Consider the following 27,374-nt stretch of genomic DNA (forward strand, 5'->3'; position numbering starts at 1 on the left):
TAATCTTTGTCAATTCATTTATTCTCTTTGAGAGAGGATAAGTTGTTGATAGAAAAACACTTTGTTTCAGGTTTATCACTGAGAGTGTGTTAAGTTCAAGTCATAAAGAATTTAAATTATTTAGTTCTGTACCCTGTCAAGGTAGAGAAAATATTGTCATACCAATCTCACAGGTTATGTTTTTGAATTCTAGAGGATAAAAATATTCCTTAGATTGCAATATGATTAGCAAATGTCATTGTTATTGCTTCCTCATAACAAGCTGACAGCCACAGTAGATATAGTCTAGTGATAGTTCGGTCTGCCCTGTCTCATACTGTAGCTACAAGCCATGTAGCTACTGAATGCTTGAAATTTGGCTTGTCCAAATTGGTATGCTTTAAGTATAAACACACTTGGGTTTTAAGATAGTATGAAAAAAATGTCAATTATCTCATTTTTATATTGATTGCATATTCAAATAATTTCTAGATTTATAAAGTATTACTAAAATTTGTTCCACATGTAGAATAAAATTACATGTGTAAGCAACCACTCAGTTATATGGCTGTAGGTAGGTACATTTGCACCCAGTGATCCTGACACCCACCTATATCTGACACAGCTGGGACTTTTGGGGCTGAAAGGATTTCCCACCTATTTAGCGCTTATGCTTTGGTGAGGTCATATCCAGACAAGACTACATCTATATATTTCAGGTATTTATTAGAACATGTAGGATATAAAGAGCTAGCTGCATGAAAACACTTTGCTTTTTTTCTTAATTAGGTTTGATGGATTAGGTTCCCTGGTTGTTTATATCACGGGAATTCGAGACGGCTCACATATTCTCTCTGGTTCATTCTTTGATCATCCTGCTCAGTCTTCATCTCTGATTCCTGTCTTACTTCACCTTTCCGCTTTCATCTTTTTAATTGAGACACTCTTATAAGGTCTTCTCTTAAATCCTGCATTAGCTATGCTTCCCCATCCCCACTTACCCATTGATTGTGCAGTGCCACAGTCTTGATGGCTACAAGCTCAAAACCAATGATCTGATTTTACTTCTTAAATTGAATCCAAAAGTACCAGTCTTGAGATTTTGTACAGGTATTCTAATTACATTGCCAAAACTGAATATATTACTTTATAATCACAATTCAATGGATTTGTTTTTATGTCTGCATTTTGTTTCTGGTGCTCCAAGGAACCCAGTCTTAATAGTATGATTAAAATGTACCAGGTTAGAATATGCACAGTGTGCTATGACTGTGGATGACCTGAGGCTTAGGGGAAAGTGTGTAGAATTTGATGGCAGTATCAGAATTTCAAAGATTGATTGCAGGCTAGAATTTGACTCACATTACAGAATGGGAAAAACAAACAAAATTAAATTTTTTGTGTTGATTTTAAGGTCACAACCTATGTTCAGAAAGCTAGCTCAAATAAAAGGTGGAGGAACATGGGTTAGCAATATTATAAGAGAAGAGGAGCAAGAGGGGTTGATCCTGAACTGCATTACTAAAAGAGATTTTAATTTCCAGGAGATATGACTTAGCTCTGAATATAAAGGGGCTCCTTAACTTTTGATGGTGTTATATCCCAATAAATCCACTGTAAGTTGAAGTATCATAATTTGGCAATGCATTTAATACACCTAACCTACTGAATGTCATATCTTAGCAACACAGAACAGTGTAAGGTATTGGCTGTTTTCTATTGTGACTGTGACCACAGAATGAACCGTGTCTCACTAGTGCTGCCCATCATCCCAAGAGAATATCATATCACAAATCACGAACAAGGGAAAAGATCAAAATCTGAAATTTGAACTATAGTTTCTGCTGACTATGTGCTGCTTTTGCATCCATGTCAATCAAAGATTCTCTACATAATTTTAAACCATGTTGTTATCTTAGTTCCTGTTTGGGGCTATAAAGGTGGGACTCCAGATGTTTTCTTTTATATGTTGGTGAACTAATGGAATGAATTTTTCTTTGAAAAATTTTTTTAACTTTATAGAATCTTTTAACTTTAAAATTTGACAAGTGTTAAAACAAACCTGGTTGTATAGCTTTTCTTTTGAAGAGAGTTGTAAAGGGTATTTAGGGTATAATCTGATTTATGTAAAGAAAAAAAAAAAAAGCTATGTGTACTTGTATGCACAACTGGCAAGATACACATACAAAAAAAACTATGGTGAGTGGCAAGAGGAAGTTTTGAATGGGCAGAGGGAGGGCTTTTAAAAAATATAACTTGATAATATTTAAATATTTAAAATCATGAACATATGCAACTTTTATAATAAAAACTAGACAATGCTACCACTGCTGTGGGTTGTACAACCAAGCCGCTTGAATTCTTTCTGGATCACACACAATATGGCCACAGGAGGAGAGAGAAGAAACCCAAGGTCCTCTTGTTTCTTTCGTATTGAGGACTTCTATGTACCCTGTAGTTAAATTAGGAGTTTTCACATTACAGTGATTCATATTAAAATTTAAAGTGAAATTCACATATAATACAAACAGAGAACAGAAAAGTGAAATTTTTATTTCAACATTTGCAATTTAGGGAATGAGTTTTAAAAAGTGAATATTGTACATGACAAATTCTTAGCCTCCTGATCAATTTTTGGTATTTCACTATTCTATCTAAAGTTATTCTTTAATAGAAGGCCCAACCAGTTATTTAGTGAGTACTGAACATGACCAGAAATAGATTCTCAAGACTTTTCCTCTTATACCAGTTTCTTCCCTGTGCTTTAAAACAGCCGCAAATTCAGTGGAAAGGTGATTTTGCTGTGGTCATTGCACACATTTACATACTAAGATACTATTAATATTCTTTTTTTAATTAAAAATAATTTAAGGAAAGGAGTGCAGCACCCCCGTGTACTGCGTCACTGAGCAGGAAAAAGACAAGGTAGAATGGATAAAAGCTAGCTTGTTAGGAATTTCCAGCAAAATTGGGGTGCTCCGAAACCTAGAGGAAGGATTTCCATTGCATAAGGACCAGCTACTGGAGCTCAAACGCGAGAGATTTGTCCGCACGGAGGGTCACGCTGCGTATGCAGCAAATCGCCCCGCGGCCAGAGTCTGCGGCGCTCGCTGGGAAACGACGGTAAGATAACAATGCAAAGATACAGTGCTACGGATTCTGCAGGCTCCCGCCAGCTGTGCAAATACTGTACTCAGAGCTGAATTCTGGGCTTGAGACGGGGAAGGAAGCCATCCAATTCGGTTCTCCACATCGGTCAGACCACAGAGGAAGCCAGCGGCCACCATCTTGGAGAACTGACGTCATCATCTCTGTTTTTTGACTGATCACAGCTCTTTCAGCTATAGATCAGCGGGGAAAACTTAAGGGCCCCTCCCAGCTCTCCTGTGAGCCCAATAGCCAGACCGAGGGCGGCACGGGAGCCGGCGGGAGCCGCGGCTGCGGCGAGGAAGTCGGCGGCAGCCGTGGCTGCGGCGAGGGAGCCGGCGGCAGCCGGGGCAGCGGCACGGGAGCCGGCCGGAACCGGCGGGAGCCGCAGCAGCAGCGCGGAAGCCGGTGGGAGCCGCGACGGCGCTGGCGCAGGAGCCGGCGAGAACCGCGCGGCGCGGGACTCCCAGCTACCGCTCCCACCAGTGCTGACAACTGAGGTCTCTTGCATCAGATACGGGGGCGTGGCTACCAGAAGGTAAGCAAATTTGCTGGGGGTTCTCAGGCCCAAGCTCTACAAACTTAGGGCCTGAGGGAGGCAAACAAGGAGAGTGTGCCCAGGCACTAATGAAACAGCTGCTCCACGCGTGTGCAAGGTAGGCAGAACTGTGACCACCGACAAAACAGGCCCAGTGAACTGCCAGACACATCGTTCCGGTTGGGGGAGGGGCAGAGCCGCTGGGCGCCTGCAAGTTACGCAGACCTGTGAATCACCAGCAGATCAGGCCCAGCAACCGCGGAGCGGCAGAGCCACCCCCGGGCCTGCAAGGTAGGCGCACTTGCCACACACCGGCAGGTCAGGCCCAACAAACTGCGGAGGGGCACAGCTACCCCACGAGCCAGCTAGGTAGGCAGAACCCTGACCACCGACAGAACAGGCCCAGAGGCCGGCCAGACACATCGCCCCACCCCAGTTGGGGGAGGGGCAGAGCCGCCGGGCGCCTGCAAGTTAGGCAGACCTGCGACTCACCAACAGATCAGGCCCAGCAACCGCGGAGCGGCAGAGCCACCCCCGGGCCTGCAAGGTAGGCGCACTTGCCACACACCGGCAGGTCAGGCCCAACAAACTGCGGAGGGGCACAGCTGCCCCACGAGCCAGCTAGGTAGGCAGAACCCTGACCACCGACAGAACAGGCCCAGAGGCCGGCCAGACACATCGCCCCACCCCAGTTGGGGGAGGGGCAGAGCCGCCGGGCGCCTGCAAGTTAGGCAGACCTGCGACTCACCAACAGATCAGGCCCAGCAACCGCGGAGCGGCAGAGCCACCCCCGGGCCTGCAAGGTAGGCACACTTGCCACACACCAGCAGGTCAGGCCCAACAAACTGCGGAGGGGCACAGCTGCCCCACGAGCCTGCTAGGTAGGCAGTACCCTGACCACCAACAGAACAGGCTCAGAGGACGGCCAGACACATCGCCCCGCCCCGGTTGGGGGAGGGGCAGAGCCGCCAGGCGCCTGCAAGGTAGGCAGACCTGCGTCTCATCAGCATATCAGGCCCAGCAACCCGCGGAGCGGCAGAGCCACCCCCGGGCCTGCAAGGTAGGCGCACTTGCCACCCACCGGCAGGTTAGGCCCAGCAACTCTCGGAGGGACACAGCTGCTCCACGCGCGTGCAAGGTAGGCGGAACCGTGACCACCGACAAAACAGGCCCAGTGGACCGCCAGACACATCGCTCCGGTTGGGGAAGGGGCAGAGCCGCCGGGCGCCTGCAAGGTAGGTGGACCCGCGACCCACCAGCAGAACAGGCACAGCAATCCACAGAGCGGCAGAGTCACCCGCCGAGCCTACAAGGTAGGCAGACCTGTGACCCACCGGCAGGTCAGGCCCAAAAACCTGCGGAGGGGCACAGCTGCGCCACGTGCCTGCTAGGTAGGCTGAACCGTGACCACCAAAGAACAGGCCCAGTGGCCGGCCAGACACATCGCCCCGCCCCGGTTGGGGGAGGGGCAGAGCCGCCGGGCTCCTGCAAGTTAGGCAGACCTGCGACTCACCAGCAGATCAGGCCCAGTGACCCGCGGAGCGGCAGAGTCACCCCCGCGCCTGCAAGGTAGGTGCATTTGCCACCCACCGGCAGGTCAGGCCCAGCAACTCTCGGAGGGACACAGCTGCTCCACGCACGTGCAAGGTAGGCGGAACCGTGACCACTGACAAAACAGGCCCAGTGGCCCGCCAGATACATCGCCCCGGTTGGGGGAGGGGCAGAGCAGCCACCAGTGCCTTTTAGGTAGACAGACCTGAAACCGACAGACAGAACAGGCCTAGTGGCCAGCGGAGGGGCAAAGCCGCTGCTCACGCCTGCAAGGTAGGCGGACCTGTGACCACCGAAAGAACAGGCCCAACGAAAGTACAGGCACAGCGGCCTCCCGGCGTGGTAGGCACATTGCCTCAATTGGAGGAGGGGCAGAACCACCGCCAAAGCCTGCGAGGGAGACTTTGCAGCTATACAAGAGCAATATAAATATATAGGGGGAAAAATCAATAACACAACAGGTTCACCAAGCAGAAAGAAACGCGATCAATATGAAAAGACAAGGAAAGAAAGGACCACAAGCAATGCAGGTCAACTCAACTTTAGAAGAGGTAATATCTGCAGCAGATGGAATGTCAGATAAAGAATTCAGGATATACATGCTTCAGATGATCTGGAGTCTCAAGGAAGACATTAGACAGCAAAATCAGACAATGAAAGACCACTTCGACCACTTTGACAATGAATTACATAAACAAATCCAAGAAGCAAAAGATCAATTATACAGGGAGATAGAGGTTATAAAAAACAAACAAACAGAAATCCTGGAAATGCAGGAAACAATAAACCAACTTAAAATCTCAATTGAGAATACTACTAGCAGAGTAGAACACTTAGAAGATAGAACATCAGACAATGAAGACAAAGTATTTCAACTGGAGAAGAACATATACAGCTCAGCAAAGCTGTTAAGAAACCATGAGCAGAACATTCAAGAAATATGGGATAACATAAAGAGACCAAACTTAAGAGTCATTGGGATACAGGAAGGTACGGAGGTCCAAACCAAAGGAATGGGCAATCTATTCAATGAAATAATACGAGAAAACTTCCCAGACTTGAAGAATGAGACAGAATCCCAAATCCTAGAAGCCTACAGGACGCCGAATGTGCAAAATCATAAGAGATCCACACCTAGACACATTATAATGAAGATGCCCAACATACAGAATAAGGAGAGAATTTTAAAAGCTACAAGAGAAAGGAAGCAGATTACATTTAGGGGTAAACCAATCAGGATAACAGCTGATCTTTCAACACAGACTCTGAAAGCTAGAAGATCCTGGAATAACATATTTCAAACACTGAAAGAAAATGGGTTCCAACCAAGAATTGTGTATCCCGCGAAATTAAGCTTCAGGATGGAAGATGAAATTAAAACCTTCCATGATAAACAAAAGTTAAAAGAATTTGCAGCTAGAAAACCATCTCTTCAAAACATCCTTGGCAAAATATTACAGGAAGAGGAAATGGAAAATATCAATGAAAGCCAACAGCGGGAGGTAGTACAGTAAAGGGGGGGGAATAATCAAAAAGGAAAACAAACCATGTTTAGTAACATAAATAAACAAATATGGCTGGAAGAACAACCCATATCTCAATAATAACCCTAAATGTTAATGGCTTAAACTCACCAATTAAGAGACACAGGCTAGTAGAATGGATCACAAAACAAGACCCAACAATATGCTGCCTTCAGGAGACGCATTTGATAGGAAAAGATATACATAGACTGAAGGTGAAAGGTTGGGAAAAATCATATCACTCATATGGACTTCGGAAACAAGCAGGAGTGTCCATACTCATATCAAATAAAATAGATTTCAAGCCAAAGTTAATCAAAAGGGATGAAGAGGGACACTACATACTTCTCAAGGGAACCATACACCAACAAGACATAACAATCATAAATATATATGCCCCAAACAATGGTGCAGCTATGTTCATCAAACAAACTCTTCTCAAGTTCAAGAGTCTAATAGACCACCATACAATAATCATGGGAGACTTCAACACACCTCTCTCACCACTGGACAGATCTTCCAAACAAAAGTTGAATAAGGAAACTATAGAGCTCAATAACACAATTAATAACCTAGACTTAATTGACATATATAGAATATACCACCCAACATCAAGCAGTTACACATTTTTCTCAGCAGCACATGGATCCTTCTCAAAAATAGATCATATATTATGTCACAGGGCAACTCTTAGACAATATAAAGGAGTAGAGATAATACCATGCATCTTATCTGACCATAATGGAATGAAATTGAAAATTAAAGATAAAAGAAGTAAGGAAAAATCATGCATCACTTGGAGAATGAACAATAGGTTACTGAATGATCAATGGGTTATAGAAGACATCAAGGAGGAAATTAAAAAATTCTTAGAGATAAATGAAAACACAGACACAACATATCGGAATCTATGGGACACATTGAAAGCAATTCTAAGAGGAAAATTTATTGCTTGGAGTTCATTCCTTAAAAAAAGAAAAAACCAACAAATAAATGATCTAATACTTCAACTCAAAATCCTAGAAAAAGAAGAGCAAAACAACAGCAAAAGAAGTAGAAGACAAGAAATAATTAAAATCAGAGCTGAAATTAATGAAATCGAAACGAAAGAAACAATTGAAAAAATTGACAAAACTAAAAGTTGGTTCTTTGAAAAAATAAATAAAATCGACAGACCCTTAGCCACGCTAACGAAGAGAAGAAGAGAGAGAACTCAAATTACCAGCATACGGGATGAAAAAGGCAATATCACAACAGACACTTCAGAAATACAGAAGATTATCAGAAACTATTTTGAATTCTTATACTCCAATAAAATAGAAGATAGTGAAGGCATCGATAAATTTCTTAAGTCATATGATTTGCCCAGATTGAGTCAGGAGGATATTGACAACCTAAACAGACCAATATCAATTGAGGAAATAGAAGATACCATCAAAAGACTACCAACTAAGAAAAGCCCAGGACCGGATGGGTATACAGCAGAGTTTTACAAAACCTTTAAAGAGGAACTAATACCAATACTTTTCAAGCTATTTCAGGAAATAGAAAAAGAGGGAGAACTTCCAAATTCATTCTATGAGGCTAACATCACCCTGATTCCTAAACCAGACAAAGACACTTCAAAGAAAGAAAACTGCAGACCAATATCTCTAATGAACCTAGATGCAAAAATCCTCAATAAACTTCTGGCGAACCGGATACAAAAACATATCAAAAAAATTGTGCACCATGATCAGGTAGGATTTATCCCTGGGATGCAAGGCTGGTTCAATATACGGAAATCAATAAATGTTATTCACCACATCGATAGGCTTAAAAATAAGAACCATATGATCATCTCGATAGATGCGGAAAAAGCATTCGACAAAGTACAGCATCCCTTTATGTTCAAAACTCTAGAAAAAATAGGGATAACAGGAACATACCTCAATATTGTAAAAGCAATCTATGCTAAGCCTCAGGCTAGCATCATTCTGAATGGAGAAAAACTGAAGACATTCCCTCTAAAATCTGGAACAAGACAGGGATGCCCTCTCTCACCACTTCTGTTCAACATAGTTCTCGAATCACTGGCCAGAGCAATTAGACAGACGAAAGAAATTAAAGGCATAAAAATAGGAAAAGAAGAACTCAAATTATCACTATTTGCAGATGACATGATTCTATACCTAGCAGACCCAAAAGGGTCTACAAAGAAACTATTAGAGCTAATAAATGAATTCAGCAAAGTGGCAGGCTATAAAATCAACACGCATAAATCAAAGGCATTCCTGTATATCAGCGACAAATCCTCTGAAATGGAAATGAGGACAACCACCCCATTCACAATATCCTCAAAAAAATAAAATACTTGGGAATCAACCTAACAAAAGAGGTGAAAGACTTATACAATGAAAACTACAGAACCCTAAAGAGAGAAATAGAAGAAGATCTTAGAAGATGGAAAAATATACCCTGTTCATGGATAGGTAGAAGTAACATCATCAAAATGGCGATATTACCAAAAGTTCTCTATAGGTTTAATGCAATGCCAATCAAAATCCCAACGGCATTTCTTGTAGAAATAGAGAAAGCAATCATGAAATTCATATGGAAAAATAAAAGACCCAGAATAGCAAAAACAATGCTAAGCAGGAAGTGTGAATCAGGCGGTATAGCTATACCAGACTTCAAACTATACTACAGAGCAATAGTAACAAAAACAGCATGGTACTGGTACCAAAACAGGCGGGTGGACCAATGGTACAGAATAGAGGACACAGAAACCAATCTACAAAACTACAACTATCTTATATTCAATAAAGGGGCTAAAAGCATGCAATGGAAGAAGGATAGCATCTTCAACAAATGGTGTTGGGAAAACTGGAAATCCATTTGCAACAAAATGAAACTGAATCCCTTTCTCTTGCCATGCACAAAAGTTAACTCAAAGTGGATCAAGGAACTTGATATCAAATCAGAGACATGGCGTCTGATAGAAGAAAAAGTTGGCTATGATCTACATACTGTGGGGTCGGGCTCCAAATTCCTCAATAGGACACCCATAGCACAACAGTTAATAACTAGAATCAACAAATGGGACTTACTCAAACTAAAAAGTTTTTTCTCAGCAAAAGAAACAATAAGAGAGGTAAATAGGGAGCCTACGTCCTGGGAACAAATCTTTACTCCTCACACTTCAGACAGAGCCCTAATATCCAGAATATACAAAGAACTAAAAAAATTAGACAATGAGATAACGAATAACCCAATCAACAAATGGGCCAAGGACCTGAACAGAAATTTCTCAGAGGAGGACATACAATCAATCAACAAGTATATGAAAAAATGCTCACCATCTCTAGCAGTCAGAGAAATGCAAATCAAAACCACCCTAAGATACCATCTCACTCCAGTAAGATTGGCAGCCATTAGGAAGTCAAACAGCAACAAGTGCTGGCGAGGATGTGGGGAAAAGGGTACTCTTGTACATTGCTGGTGGGACTGCAAATTGGTGCGGCCAATTTGGAAAGCAGTATGGAGATTTCTTGGAAAGCTCGGAATGGAACCACCATTTGATCCAGCTATTCCCCTACTCGGTCTATTCCCTAAAGACCTAAAAAGAGCACACTATAGGGACACTGCTACATCCATGTTCATAGCAGCACAATTCACAATAGCAAGACTGTGGAACCAACCTAGATGCCCTTCAATAGACGAATGGATAAAAAAAATGTGGCATTTATACACAATGGAGTATTACTCTGCATTAAGAAATGACAAAATCATAGAATTTGGAGGGAAATGGATGGCATTAGAGCAGATTATGCTAAGTGAAGCTAGCCAATCCCTTAAAAACAAATGCCAAATGTCTTCTTTGATATAAGGAGAGTAGCTAAGAACAGAGTAGGGACAAAGAGCATGAGAAGAAGATTAACATTAAACAGGCATGAGAGGTGGGAGGGAAAGGGAGAGAGAAGGGAAATTGCATGTAAATGGAAGGAGACCCTCAGGGGTATACAAAATTACATACAAGAGGAAGTGAGGGGAAAGGAGGAAAAATATAAGGGGGAGAAATGAATTACAGTAGAGGGGGTTGAGAGAGAAGAGGGGAGGGGAGGGGGGAGGGGGGATAGTAGAGGATAGGAAAGGCAGCAGAATACAACAGACACCAGAATGGCAATATGTAAATCAATGGTTGTGCAACTGAAGTGATTCTGCAATCTGTATATGGGGTAAAAATGGGAGCGCATATCCCACTTGAATCAAAGTGTGAAATATGATATATCAAGAACTATGTAATGTTTTGAACAACCTACAATAAAAATTAATTTAAAAAAATTTAAAATTATTAATGGAACTTTATTTTATTCATTTATTTAAATCTGGTGCTGAGAATTGAACCCCGTGCCTCACACATGTGAGGCAAGTGCTCTAACATGGAGCCACAACCCCAGCCCTATTAATATTCTTTATCATGTTCTTTTCCAAGAACAAATGAATACAAACAAATGTGGCTCTAGCTTCTGCATCCTCTTTGGTGAGGCTGTTCTTGGGTGGCCTTTACATTGCTCTGTTCTGGAGATTCTGAGATTTTGATAGCACTTCTTCCAAATCACTATTCTTGAGTTTCTGGTTTTGATGACCATTCAAATTTCAAGTCCATGCCTGAGTGAAATACAATATTCTGTTCTGAAGAAACATGGATGATGAAGACATGATGTGCTTAAAATGAGCAAGACTTTGCTTTAGCTTGTTTTAATTGAAACCAAGCTTTTGACAATCTATCTGGCTCTCTTCTTTGACCTGTATGGCCAGGTCCTCTCTGTGCTTCTGTCCTCTGGCCACAGAAGTACCCATGCTTCTGGAATAAACAACTTCCAAAAGCATCTGAACATTATGGGATGCTCAAAGATTGACTCAGGTTTGTGGCTCTGCCACTCACTAGTGGTGTGGCTCAGAAAACGACACTTATTGTCTAAATTTTTAAGTTTTCCCTTTTTTAGGGGAAGGGGCACCAGGGGTTGAACTCAGGGTCACTCGACCACTGAGCCACATTCACAGCCCTATTTTGTATTATATTTAGAAACAGGATCTTGCTTTGCTGAGGCTGGATTTGAACTCAGGATCCTCCTGCCTTAACCTCCAGAGCTGCTGGGATTACAGGTGTGTGCCATCATGCCCAGCTCTGGTTTTGTGTTTTTAAAATGGCTGGAGTGATATATAACTCTCATGGCCATTCAGAGCATTAAATAAAATAATAATGAGAATTCTTTAGCACCTAGCTGATGTTTAACCAATGTTAGCATTTTCCTTTTTTATTATATTTATTTTTAGAAAATTAATATAAAGATAGAACATGAAAATCCCAATTTTCTCTCAAAAGGTACTTGGGTTGAGAGTGGGGTATTCATCCTATTTTATCAGTTTTTATTTCATAAATTTAAAAAATATTGTTACTTCTAGAAAAGCCTTAATGAAAGAAATGCTTTAATAAATATTATGTTTATTATCAAGAATAAGATTCATATAATTGGTACTTTCAGATTTACTTCTACACACACACACACACACACACAGAGACATCCCAAAACTGAAGGAAGGTTCTTCTTGGACCACATCATCAACCAGATCTTAGGATGGTGATCATAATGCTACTTTCTCTGATCTGAATGTATACAGTGTCATTATGGTTGGAGGTAAAGCTTTTGGGGAGGTGTTTAGGTCACACATGACATTATAAAATGACAGGGAGGGTTTGGTACTTTTTACCCTTCTACCTCTTTCTATCTGAGGATATAGCATCCAAGATACCATCTTGAAAGCAGAAAGCAGTCACTACCAGAAAACTGAAATGTCACTGCCTTGATCTTGGAATTCCTAGCCCCAGAAATATAAGAAGTAATTCTGCATTGCTTATTAATTGTACAGTCTATAATATTTTGTTATAGTAGCAAAAATGGATTAAAACAGAATTGATACAGAGACCTGAGGTATTTGTCTAACAAATATTATGTGTGTGGAAGCAGCTTTGGGATTAGGTTAAAGGTAGAGGCTGGAAGTTTTGAAGTGGGTGCTAGAAGAAAATCCTACATCATCATGAACATAGAGCATTAAGCATGATTCTGTTGAGGGTTCATAAGAGAAGAGCTGTATGGAAAGCCTCAGTATTTTTAGTGATCATCTAAGTGGTCATAACCAGATGCTGGTAGAAAGGCCAGGCCTGTGGTAGACAGCTGTAATCCCAGCTATTCAGGAGGCTGAGGCAGGATGATCACAAGTTCCAGGCCTTCCTGGTCAACTTAGTGAGAACTTGCCTCAAAATTAGAAAATAATAAAAGTAAAAATGCTGGGAATGTAGCTCAGTGGTAGAGCACTTACCCAGCACGCCAGAGGCTTGCATTGGATTTCCTGTACTGCAAGGACATAGAGAGAGGGGGTGGGGAGCACAAAAGATGGACATAAATGACCATTTTCTTATAGGAAACTGGAGGAAAGGCCATCTGTGTTACAAAGTGGCAAATAACTTGGATGAATTATGTCTCTTACCCAAGACTTTGTGGAAAGCATAATTTAAGATTTATAAACCCAGCACAGCCCTGTAATCCCAGTGGCTTGGGAGGATGAGGCTGGGAAGTTCAAAGCCAGTCTCAGCAATTTAGTGAGGTACTCAGCAACTCAGTGAGACCCTGTCTCTTTATATATATATATTTATATAGCTGGGGATGTGGCTCAGTGGGTTAAGCACCCCTGGGTTCAATCATCAGTACAAAAAAAAAAAAGACTGATGAATAGGATATTTGAGAGAAGAAATATCTGAGCAAAGCATTGAGGATGCCGTACAATTTCTCTTAACTGCTATAGTAAAATGCAAGAAAAGAGAAATAATTTAAAGTTGGAATTCATAATTAAGGGGGAAGCAAAATGTAAAGATTTGGAAAACCCTCAACCTGATAACATAATAAAAAACCCCAAAATTTAATAAGACAAGATGGCAGAACAGAGGAAGGAAGCATAGTTTTCCTCAGCCGGAAAACTGCTCCTCAGCGAGGTGAGTAACAAAGGCACCTCACTGAAACATAACACTGAACTGCTAAAGAAATTCATAGAGCTACAGAAAGTTGGTAACTTGAGCATAAAAAATAATACCTTAGAGGCGTGCCTGCTCTGGCTGCTAGCACAGCAAGACAGGGGCTGGGAATAAAGAAATTAAAAAATAAAGAAAAATTGACTTGGGGAAACCTGTGATTTACAGAGGAAGACTGATATTAATGGGCACAGCCTTGGTAGGGAAAGAGTCTCAGTGAAAACAAATCCAAAACTGTCTGCGGGGGGTGGGGGGGGTGGGGGGGGGTAAAAGTGGTCCTTGGGGATGGCGATCCTGGAGCAGAAAGCCTTCTGGAGGGCGGAGCACACTGGCAGGTGAGGAAAATATTCTCAGGCACTGAAAGCTGTCCCTGCGAAGCTTCTTGCAGCTGTGAACAGAGGCAGGGGATTGGGATTTATGAAGGAAGTTACCAGTCGCTGATGAAAAGAGAGACTGAAACAGGCACAAAGATCATTTAACCTGGACCATTCAGCCTGTGGATTCCAAGGGAGAAAACTCCCATAACGGTTGGCATTCCATGGAGTTATTGCAAAGACACCACCGCCACCCACGCGCATCTGCATTCTAGATGGGTACTCAGTAAGTCACATCCGTAGCAGGTAAAATCCGTGGAGGGTTAGTCCCTATGTCCTAAAAATGGATTTTTTCACGAAGTCCCAGAAATCCAGAAGCCCAGCAGAGAGAGGAGGCTCCACACCAATAAGAAGAGGGAACCGAATCTCAAATATCCACCAGCAGAGCTCCAAACTCACTGAAGTACACACCCCAACAAGTAGAAACTCCAATCTAGAACTCTACATCAGCCCTGCTACAGGATTACCCAATTCATCAGCATTCCCCAGTCTATCCCATCGAGTGCTGGAAGATTGGAAGCTGAGAGCTACTGCACCTGGGCTGGCAGGTAGGTGAGGAATACAAGGATAGTGGCTAAAAATACAGAGCCAAAAATAAATTTGAAGACTGAAATCCATCCCTTCCAACCAGATTTGATCATGAGAGACAGAGGGCTTGTTTCTGCTGTGATATTTTTTCAAATATCATTTCATCATATTGTATTATTCTTCACTTTTTTCCCATTATGCATGGTTTCTTGTGCATGTAAGTATGCTGCGTGGTTGTGTATGTGCTCACTATGCAGATGTGTTTGAATATATACATATACATGTATACATTCATATAACCTAACTTATACATTAATTGCTCTATGTTCATTATTTAGCCTAGATTAGACTTATGTAGGGTACAATTACATGGGGCTCAATTTGTTTTGATCTTACATTTTCTGGTTTGTTCATACCTAGGTTCTGGACCCTCCAGTATCCCCCTCTTTACTCTCTTTCCCCAGTAATAGCCCAAATTCCTGTTCCCTCCTCTCCTCTCTTTTCATCATTTTCAGTTCACTTATTATTCCTTTTTCTTTACAGCTGATACCTGCTTGCTATCTTCTCCCTCTCTTCTGATCACTTTTTCAAATACTTCAAACTTTCTCTGGCTTCCTACCCTATTTTCTCATAGTTAAGAAACTGTAATCCCACTAAATAATAGAAATTTTGTAGATTATGTAATTCCTACCCCACTCAAAATGTTGTGATTATTAATACAGTGGAAAACATAGTAGACACTTCTTGTTGAATGCCTGATTTAACTCATGGTCTTTTATTGTTGATACTACTATTAAATGCTGACCCCACCATGTCTATATAGGTGGCAATTAGTGTTACAGATGGCAAAGTAGACATCAGACATTTATCTAAAAGCTGAACTGGATGGATTCTCACCTGGGTTATACTAGAACTTTATAGAAGAAATAAACCAGTATTCCTCAAATTATTCCAAGAAATTGAAAGAAGGAATACTTTCACATATTCTATAAAGCCAGTATAACCCTGATGCCAAAACCAGACAAAGATGCATCAAACAAAGAAAACTACAGACCAATATCCCTCATGAACTTGGATGCAAAAGTCTTTAATAAAATATTATCACACCACATTAAAAAATGGTCAAGTGGGTTTTATTCTAGGGATGCAAGGCTGATTCAACATATGCAAATCAATAAATATACTTCACCAATTAAGCAGACTTAAGGACAACAATCACAGGATCATCCCCCACAGATGCAAAAAAGGCTTTTGATAAAATCTAGCACCCATTCATGTTAAAAATCTTGGAGAAGCTAGGCATCAAAGGCACTTAACATCATAAAGGCCATTTATGACAAACCCAAAGCCAATATCAATACTAAATGGAGAAAAACTAAAAGCATTTCTTCTAAAATCAGGAACAAGACTAGGCTGTTCACTCTCACTACTCCTATTCAAAATAACCTTTGAAACATTAGCCAGATAATCAAGCAAGAGAAGGAAATCAAAGGGCTACAAATAGGAAAAGAAGTCATCAAAGTATCTCTGTTTGCTAATGATATGATCCTATATCTAGAAGATCAAAAACAAACACCAACAAAATGCACCAGAAGACAACTAGAGCTTATAAATGAGTTGAGCAAAGTAGCAGAATACAAGATCAACACCCATAAATCAATAGCTTTCCTATACTCCAACAATGAATAGGCCAAAGAAGAAACTAGGGAAACCATTTCATTCACAATAAAAAATTAAAAAGTCTCAAAACAAAACATTTGAGAATTAATCTAACCAAGGAGGTAAAAGAGCTCTACAATGAAAATTATAGAACACTGAAGAAAGAAATTGAAAAAGACCTTAGAAGATGGAAAGACCTCCCAAGTTCTTGGATAGGCAGAATTAATTTTGTCAAAATGGCCATACTACTAAAAGTAATATACAGATTTCAATGTAATATGCAACAAAATACCAATGACATTTTTCACAGAATTAGAAAAAACAACATTATATTCATTTTGAAAAATAAGAGTCTCAGAATAGCCTTTGCAATACTGAGCGAGAAAAGCAATGCAGGGGGCATCACAATACCTGATCTGAAATTGTAACTACAGAGCTGTAGTAAAACAAACAGCATGGTATTGGCATCAAACACACATGAAGACCAATGCAAGAGAAAACTAGACACAGAGACAAACCCACATACTTACAGCCATTTGATACTTGACAAAGGTGCCAAAAATATTTTTGAGAAAACATAGCCTTTTTAACAAATGAAAAAAAAAACTGGGAAAACTGGATAGCTATTTGCAGAAAAATGAAACTAGATCCCTATCTCTCACCCTGAACAAAATCAAATCAAAATGGATCAAAGACTTAGGATTTAGACCATAAACCTAACTGCTAGAAGAAACATCAACACTCCATCATATTGATGCTGGCACCAACTACCTTAACAAGACCCCCCAGAGGCAAGAAATAAACCCAAGAATCAGTAAGTGGGACAGCATCAAATTAAAAAGCTGTATGCAGGAAAGGAAATGATGAAGAACATGAATAGAGAGCCCACAGAATGAAAGAAAATCTTTGTCAGCTACTCCTCTGATAGGGGATTTTTATACAGAATAAATAAAGAACTGAAAAAATTTACCATCAAAAAACTAAGTAACTCAATCAATAAATGGGCAAAAGAACTAAACAGAAACTTCTTAAAAGAAGAATCACAAATGGACAACAATATATGAAAAATGTTCAACATTTCTAGCAATCAGGGAAATGTAACCCAAAACTATCCTAGAATTTCATTTTACTCTATTCAGAATGGCAACAATCAAGAATAAAAATAATAACAAATGTTGGTGAGGATGTGGGGAAAAAGGTACATTTATGCATTGTTGGTGGGACTGCAGATTAGTATAATCACTCTGGAAAGCAGTATGGAGATTCCTCAAACATCTAGAGAGGGAACCACCATATGACCCAGCTATCCCACTCCTTGGTATTTTCCATCTTAATGTTTATGGCAACACAATTCACAATAACTAAATTATGCAATCAACTAAGGTGCTTTTCAATAGATGAATGGATTAAGAAATTGTGTTATATATGCACAATGGAGTTTTACTCAGCTATAAAAAAGAATGAAATTATGACATTTACTGGTAAATGGATGGAAAGAGAGAACATCCATTTAAGTGAAATAAACCAGTCTTAGAAACTCAAAGGTCAAATGTTTTTTTCTAATATGTGGAAGCTACAGTAAAATAAAGGAAAGGAGGAGAAAAGATAGGATGTCATAAAACTATAGGGAAGATAAGTAGTATAGAAGATCAACAGGCAGTGTTAAGGGATTAGAAAGGAGAGGCAATAGGGATGAATTATTAAAAATCATATATATAACTATACCACAGGGAACTTCACATTTATATATAAATAAAAACAACGAATCAAAAATAAATAGATGAGCAAAAGGAAGTCTTAGACATGGAGGCAGGAACACTAGCAAGGGGAGGGAGGTCGGGAGGGAAAAGGAGGGAATTATAAACTGAAATTGAATTCCATGCATATATGATTTTGTCGGGATGAACCCAACTACTATATGTAACTATGAAGTTCTACCAAAAAAATTATGTTTAGGAAAGAAAACTTCTAATCTTCAAAAAAGAAAGAAGACATTCCTTCTAGATTTATGGGATGGTTAGAGAAAGAAGAGGTCATAGGCAAGTCCATTTTTCACAGTGAAAAAAAATCTTCTTCTCTTTGACAAGGAGATGAGTGTACATAGAAAGAAGCCAGGTATGTCTCATCAGATAGTGGGAGAATAACCCCAGATGCATTTTGGATAACTTTGAGGCTGCCACACCCAACTCAAGCCCAGAGTGCCCTGCCTTGACCTAGGTCACCTATGGGAATTAGGGGATTGCTGCTCAGGGCCTCTTCCTTACCCACCCACTTCTGTGTAGCATCTTCAGCTGCCCTACTATGACCCAGATGGGCCCCAGTTGTGGCTGGGGACATTGCTGTTGAGGTTGGGAATCATAAATCTTGGCAGTGTCCACTTCTCACTAACTCTGAGGGTTTGGGAGTAAATGAGCTGTGTTCTTGCATGGCTACCTTCACCTGGATTTCAAAGGGTGTCCAGAGCCCACCCAAGGGCAATGCATAGTAAAGTCATGGGGGCAGGAGTGCCCTTGAGGCCACATAACTGTAGATCCACAAGTGTGCAATGCCAGCCTGGGCCCCTGATTCCAGCCAATGAGAGTACAGTCTGGGCTGTGCCTAGCATAGCCATGGAGGCAGAATCTCCTGGAGCCTTGGGGACTCAACCCTCACCCCAGTGTATCTGGAAAGCATGACATATTCTCAAGCTTAAGATTTCATATTGCTTGCCCTGTTAGGCTTTGGAATTCCTTAGGAGCTGTAACCTCTCTCTTCTTGTCAATTTTTGCCTTTTGGAATAGTGATGTCTATAATATGCCTGTTCCATCATTGGAGTTTGGAAGTACATACTAGTTTGATTTTTCAGACTCACAGTGGGAGAGCAATTAGCTTCAGGAGGAAACACACATTTGAGTCTTACCCATAGCTAATTCAGATGAGACTCTAAATTTTAGACTTTTGAATTGATGTTGGGAACAGTTAAGAATTTTGAGGTGATTTTTTGATGGAATGAATTTTGAAATGGAATGCATATTTTTATTTGTGAGCAGGACATACATTTGGGGGGCCAGAGACAGAATTCTGTGGTCTAAGTGTGTTCCGCCAAATTCCATGCATTGGAAATTTATTTTCCAATCCAGGTGTGTCAGGAGGTGGAGTCTTCAGGAGGGGTTTAGGTTATGAGGGATCCACATGAAAAGTCATTATAAAAGGGCTTGACAGAGGGCATTTGATCTCTTCTGCCCTTCTGCCTTGCTGTGTTAGGACAGGGTTCCTCCAGAGGATGTGGTGTTCAAGGCCATTTGAGAAGCAGAGCACAGCTCCTGCCAGATAACTTAACCCACCAGCATCTTGATCCTGGCCCTCTGAGCCTCCAGAAGTGTGAGAAGTAACTTTCTATTGTTTTTAAATTACTCACTCTGTGGTATTTTGTTACAGAGGTGCAAACGTATGAACATCCTGCTATTGAGTGTAATATGCTATAATTGAATACCAATCTGTCATGATAACAAAGACACAGTTTAAATTTCAGAGCCTCTTTATGACTTCCTTAAAATCACAAAGACTTCAACATATTCTGTCCAATGATACAGCAAAGTATGAAGGAATATCTTGATGTCTGCCTACTGTTTGAGGAGCTTCTCCTTAAATCATTTACATATTTTTTTTTTTTAAGAATTGACAGAATTCTGATTTCAAAGTGTGTAACATACTTAACAAAATAAACAAAACATTGAGAAATATAGGCTAGGATATTTCTCACTCACAATTATGGAGTAGGATACAATCTGTAACCCATAACCCTGTCACCCTATATTTTGTTATTATTTTTCAAGCTTCTTTCCAGTTAGTGGTTCTTTTTCTCAGTCTGATCCTCATTTAATTTCATTCTTTCCATCCGTAGACTATACTCAGTCACTGATTCTAGTAACCTCTTCTTTCTGAATTCTGCAATAGATAAAGAAGCTTGTTGATCTTGCTAAAATAACTACTATCTGAGATCTAATTAGTTCTAGCCACATATAATCCTTAATAACTGTGAAATCTAAAGTGGAAATGTACTCCCTAAACCCAAAGTGATTTTAATGATGCTATCAGAATTGGGGAAAAAAGGAAAAAAACCTGATCATCCAATATTCTTATATGACTTTTGCAAAAGATGGCATGAGAAGAGCCTCCATAACTGTGAGAAGTAACTTTCTATTGTTTTTAGAAAACTAAAAAATAAATATTAAAAAATAAAATAAATTACTCTGTGGTATTTTGTTACAGAGGTGCAAACAGAGATTTCAGTTCATTTTTCTGTCAAGACTTCTAGTAAAGAATTTTTGAGAATGAGAATGGGTTAATACGTATTTTTAGTTATATTGTAGCATCTGTGCCATCTGGTCCAGATAAACTAAATGTATTTCCTCCAATTTTGCTCCATTGACTAAGTGAGATCAATGCATATTAATGCATGTGTGCTAGTAATTTTTTTGTCCATGGGTCACCCATATGCTAGAAACAAACTGATATTCTTCAGAGGCAGTACATATTGTGGAGAAGGATCAGATATTTAAAACTCTTATTATTAATATAGTTTTAGAATTTTTCCATGCTGTTAAATTTTCTCAGATGAGAAGAATAAGATGGGAAGAATAATATTCTCCTAACAAGTTTGTTAAATGAGGTGCTAAGTGTAAAGTATCCATTACGATTATTGGGACAAAGAGGTTCTTCACTAAATTGTATTATCACTGGTTTGATGTTGCTGTCTGCTATCATTATGGTGTTATCACTGTCACCACCACCACCCGGCAGAGCCCTGCTCATTTTCACCCTTCTTCCTCAGGGAAAAACTAACTTGATAGCCAATCCCTAAGTGCTTTGTAATGGATCTGAAAAAAGCTTGAGGCTCTTATAACATGACCTTGACAAGAATATCAATAGAAATGGAGACTGCAAAAGATTTGTCTCTCCTTGTTTTCTATATGCAGGGATCTTCCCATCCTTAAGCTTTTAGAAGATAAACATTTAAAACACAAACACACACATATGCACACACATTCTCTCTCACACACTCACTCATTCACAAAATTACATTCTTAATAAAAAATTTTTAATTGAATATGTCCCCATGAGAAGTTCTCCTGCCACAAACAATGTTTAGAAGCAGTCTGAATAATTGGCTTCAATCCTGAAGAAATAGCTTGGCAATTCAGAGAGGATTCCCTCACTCATACTCTCAGTATCTCCTAACGTACAAACTGTTGGTTGGATGCTCATACACACTTGATGAGATTATGATTATTAAGCTAACTTCATTCTCTTTGAAAATTGAAACTTTTCTAAACTATTTTACATAAGAAGACTAGATTAGGATCATAGGTTTTTTGGAGGAAGACCACAGAGACAAAATGCCATTCTAATTTCTTTTCTTTTCCTTTTTTTTTTTTGGTTTGTTTGTTTATTTTTTATTAATTTTTAAAAATTTATATATGACAGCGGAATGCATTACAATTCTTGTCACACATATAGAGCACAATTTTTCATATCTCTGGTTGTATACATAGTATATTCACACCAACTCGGGTCTTCATACATGTACTTTGGATAATGATGTCTATCACATTCCACAATCATTTCTAAACCCATACAACCTCCCATTCCCTCCAACCCCTCTGCCTTATCTAGAGTTCCTCTATTCTTTCTGTGCTCCCCGTCCCTATGCCACTATGAATCAACCTCCTTATATCAGAGAAAACACTCCGCATTTGTTTTTTGGGATTGGCTAACTTCACTTAGCATTATCTTCTCTAACTCCATCCATTTACCTGCAAATGGATTTTATTCTCTTTTATTGCTTAGTAATATTCTATTGTGTATATATGCCACATTTTTTTTTATCCACTAATCTATTGAAGGGCATCTAGGTTGGCTCCACAATTTAGCTAATGTGAATTGTGCTGCTATAAACATTGATGTAACTGTCTCCCTGTAGTATGCAGTTTTTATTAAACTTGTCCCTGTTGATATTGTCCTTAATCCTGTGGCTCCAGGTGGTGTTTGTCAAGGCACTCCTCTGTAGGGCTCCTCTCCCTCCCTTCCATGTTGCACTCTGTGAAGGAAGTTACCGTCTGCAGTCTGCCATTAAGAAATTGGTGTTCTGTTCCACTTCTTGCAGGTAGAGGAGCTACATAATTTACTTGGAATTCTTCTGTTATTATGAGTGTGGTCTCATGGAGACTTTTTATATGATTGGGAATGAAAAGACCCAGAGCAAACTTAGGCAGAAGAAATAAATGCAGGTTTGTTCTTATTGTAGTAGCAGCAAGCTGCAGTTGAGAACTCTCCCTTTTTCTCTTCTAGGCACAGTGACATGTCTATGTGATTTCTATAATTTTAAAAAATATATACAAGAATAGGAGTTAGGATTTACATTTTAAAATAAGACACACATATTTGAGGGTTCTTCTCTCCTTACATATTCAGTGTCAGAAAATATTGGGAGCCTGAGGCTCATCAGAATATAGCAAAGCTACAGAATCTGATTCTAAAGAATCAAAATCTTTGATCTTGAACTAAGGAGGCTGGCAAGAGGTTTTGTATATTACAAGACACAGTAGATATTCCAAAGTGGGGACAATTTGCTTCATTACTTCTGTAAAAAATAAGTTCATTAATTATTTTGTAATTTCCCTTAAATTTTTTTAAAAGGGACGACTTACTGTTCTTGTTCTGTGTTTTCCATCTAATGGGGAGGGAGCTTAGGCTATTCTGATTTTATGATTATAATCAAAAGTCATTCTTTGTGTTCAAACTTTGTTTATGCCAGTTATGCTTGTGTTTTAATTTACATATTTTACTTAAATATCAGGAAAACCTATATAATGGTATATGACATAGTCATGTGTATGAAAACTGAACTTGTTAAATATAATTTGCTACATTAGGTAAGAAATTGAAATGGGTTAAAGATTCGGACAAACGCTGTAAAATTATAGGAAGTTTACAATTTCAGATACTTTTTATCCAGTATTTAATTTTTTACTTTACTTAGAAGCAAATCCTCAAACAGAAATCATAGACTTCACATTGTAAATAGAGTGAGCATATATTTTGGGATGCTTTGGGATACTTGAACTGTCTGTGTTGTTGTTGGTGACCTAGTGTCCCATTCAATTTAGCATTTTTTTTTTTTTTACTGAATCAAAGTATTATCATTAGTGTTACCATTAAATAAGCAAGGATGTTAATCCTCTATTTGTACTTGTCTGTTGTGGTCTCTTTATGAGTGTGTGAACATATGCACTATATGTATCATGCATGTGTGTGAACATATGCATGATACATGCATATCATGTATATGCATATGTTCTATTTAGTAAAAATATTTGCTGAAGTAAGGTATACTGAATATAGGCAAAAATGCAATACTCTGAAAACATTGGGTTAAAATATTTATAAATTTCTAAGTGAAAATAATTACTTTCAAAGAGTGAGAATATTTTCTCAATTAAGAAGTGTAAATACAGAAGCTGTAAACATTTAAAAATTGATCAACCTGAGTTGCAATTGTGTCTTGCTGCAAGCGCTGCGCAGCCACGTCCAAGGAGAAGCCCAAGAAGGGTGTGAAGACAAAGAATGACCACATCAACCTGATGGTGGCGGGGCAGGATGTCTCAGTGGTGTAGTTCAAAATCAAGAGGCACACTCCACTGAGCAAACTGATGAAGGCCTACTATGAGAGGCAGGGCTTGTCAGTGAGACAGATTAGATTCAGGTTTGATGGGCAACCAATTAATGAAACAGACACTTCAACCCAGCTGGAGATGGAGGTCGAGGATACCATCGACATGTTTCAGCAGCAGATGGGAGGCATGGCCTCCAGAGGGACTACCCCACACCCTGCCATCCTCCTTGCATTTGTTGTTGAATGGTGAGCGACCAGGCTGATCACAGAGGAGTTCGAGAAAACCAAGGATAGTCACCGAAATGATCCTTCACGCACTTCAAGTGCCCAAACACTCATACACTGCTGGGGGACTGCAAATTGGTGCAACCACTATGGAAAGCAGTATGAAGAGTCCTCAGAAAATTGGGAATGGAACCACCATTTGACCCAGCTATCCCACTCCTTGATTTATACCCAAAGGACTTAAAATCAGCATACTACAGGGACACAGCTACATCAATGTTTATAGTGGCTGAATTCACAATAGCTAGACTATGGAACCAACCTAGATGTCCTTCAGTAGATGGATGGATAAAGAAAATGTGACATATATACTCATTGGAATATTACTCAGCTTAAAGAAGAGTAAAATTATGGTATCTGCCAGTAAAGAGTTGGATTGAAGAATATCATGCCAAGTGAAATATGCCAATCCCACAAAACCAAAGGCCAAATGTTTTCTCTAATATGTGGTTGCTAATTCACAATAAAGTGGGGGTAAGGGGACACTAGGGAAGAATAGCGTTACCTTAGATTACATAGAGGAAAGTGATGGGAGGGAAGGGAAGGGGATGTGGAGATAGGAAAGATAGTGGAATGAAACAGACATTATTATTGTATGTGTATATATATGACTACATGAACAATATGATTCTGCAACATGTATATTTAGAAAAATGAGAAATTATATTCTATCTATATATGCTGTATCAAAGTGCGTAAATGCATTCTACTGTCATGTATAACTAATTAAAACAAATAAAAAATTAAAATAAAATAAAACAAAACTCTGCCAGGATGATTTTACAGCTTGCATTGGGCCAATCACATTGTTCTCTTTGTGAAATGAGTTGTAAGGTTTTGTTTTTGTTTTTGTTCTTGGATTTGTCCATTGCCCCTCCCAAAACAATTTTTCCTTCAAACTTGTGGCTAAATGTTGGCTTTCAGTCCAAGGCCAGGCTCTCACCCCTAGAGTAGTGGTCACTGCTGGAGCTACTTGTCTGAATCATGTGGAGAGCTCATGTTCACACTGTGCATCTGTGGGAGAGTGTGGGGGCAGAATTCTACCAAGCATGTTATTAAAATTCTAAAAGCTCCAAATGACAAGTTTCATCAAGCATATGGTAAAGTTGAAGGCAAAATATTGGAATACTTCTTCAGAGGCAAAAAAGAAAGTTAAGTCCCCTTCAGTAGTAAGGCCCAAGTACTTTCTGCTCCTGAGTGTGTCCCATCTGGGTCTGAGGCCCAGGATGCTACCCCAGCACTCTGTGCCTGGGTGTGGGTATGTGGGCAATGATTGGCACAACTCAAACCAGCTTTTATCCTTTCAAAACAAGGAAATAATTACCATGTTTCTCATTTGGTAATTGTATTGTGGCCTCAGATTTACTTCTAACAAATAATTATGGTCTCTATAAAAAGTAAGATGAAATATTACTGAATTTGCAATTATGTTGTTTAAAAGAGCTGTACAAATGTGTGGTTGCAAAAGAAACCCACAGAAAGGTGACTTAGTGTTACAGAGTTTTACTCTGCCACTGTCCAAATAAGTATCGAAATTATGCATTAGAACAGTGACTCCAGTTATGTGAGATATTTGGGAATCTATACCATTTAAAATGTTCATAGTTCTGCCTATTGTCCTATAAGGATCCATTGTTGCTTGATGGCCATTCTCTGACTTTTATAGTTACTTGACAATGACCCATCACCTCCCTTCCTTCAAATCTTGCAGAAATTTCTTTGTTTCCTCTGTTTTGCTGTATGGGTTCTAGTGGGATGTTGTTGTCTCTATTGTTTGTTCACCAATTTGTACATTATGTTTTACTTTACTGTAAACAGTAAAGATAGTTTGGTATTCTGTCAACAAGTTTGTTTTTTGATCAACCAAAAAATTAAAAAAAAAAAATCAAAAGATGGTTTTGTACCTTTAAAGATGGTTGCAGGAAATTTTTTGGGAAAAAAAAAAAACAACAAGAAAACAAACTAGGAAAAAACACTAGAAAAACTACATCAGTTAAAGGAGTACCAGGGACCATATCAGCCATATATGGCCAAGAAACTGATTATAGTATGAAAATATACATCAAGAAGACTTAATTATTGTGCTTATTTTAAAATATTCAGGTATTCAATTTTAAGATTTTTAAACATTTGTTCTGAGGGAGGAAGATGGCGGCGAAGGGAGTGCATCAACTCCGTGTACTGCGTCACTGTGAGAGAAAATGACGAGTTAGAACGGCTAAAAGCTATCTTGTTAGGAATTTCCAGCAAAATTGGGGTGCTCCAAAACCTAGTGGAAAGATTTTCATCACACGAGGATCAACTTTGGGGGCTCAAACGCGAGTGATCTGTCCGTACGGAGGGTCACGCTGCTTACTCAGCAAATTGCCCCGCGGCTAGAGTCTGCGGCTTGTGCTGGGAAACAATGAGCTAGCGGCGCAGAGATGCAGCGCTGCTGATTCTGCAGGCTCCTGCCAGCTGTGCATTTGCTGTGCTCGGAGCTGAATTCTGGGTTTGAGATGGGGGAAGGAAACGGTCCAGTTCGGTTCTCCACACCGGTCAGACCACAGAGGAAGCCAGCGGCCACCATCTTGGAGAGCTGACGTCACCATCCTTGTTTTCGACTGATCACAGCTCTTTCAGATATAGAACAGGTAATTTCAGGCTGACATTTGTCTGCGTCTTGCAGACAAATTGCTCAGATTTAGTGCTAAATAACCCGTGGAAACTGCTTCTTGGAGCCTGCTCCTATCGGAACACGCACCGAGCCCAGAGCGGCCGAGTTCCGGCTCCCGGAGCTGCTCTGGCCCAGGGCTATAGAACCCGCGAAAACTGCTTCTTGGAGCCTGCTCCTGTCAGAGCATGCACCAAGCCCGGAGAGGCCGAATTCTGGCTCCCGGAACTGCTCTGGCCCAGGGATAAAGAACCCGCGAAAACTGCTTCTCGGTCCAGGTCCTGCTGAATACTGTGGAGGCCAGAGGGGCGGAGCAGAGCCGCCGCCTGCGCCCGGAACAGGCCCAGCGACCCGCATGCATGGCAGTCACGTCACCCCATTTGGAGTAGGGGCAGAGCAGAGCCGCAGTCCGAG

The 27,374-nt window shown here is 40.2% G+C and overlaps 1 pseudogene; it reads left to right on the forward strand.

Annotated features, from left to right (window-relative positions):
- LOC143405692 (small ubiquitin-related modifier 3 pseudogene) overlaps positions 1 to 24,265 on the forward strand; it is a 46,217-nt pseudogene extending 21,952 nt beyond the window's left edge.
- Positions 24,266 to 27,374: the final 3,109 nt, after the last annotated feature.

The sequence above is a fragment of the Callospermophilus lateralis genome, chromosome 8, assembly GCF_048772815.1.
Source record: "Callospermophilus lateralis isolate mCalLat2 chromosome 8, mCalLat2.hap1, whole genome shotgun sequence".
NCBI classification, from domain to species: Eukaryota; Metazoa; Chordata; class Mammalia; order Rodentia; family Sciuridae; genus Callospermophilus; species Callospermophilus lateralis.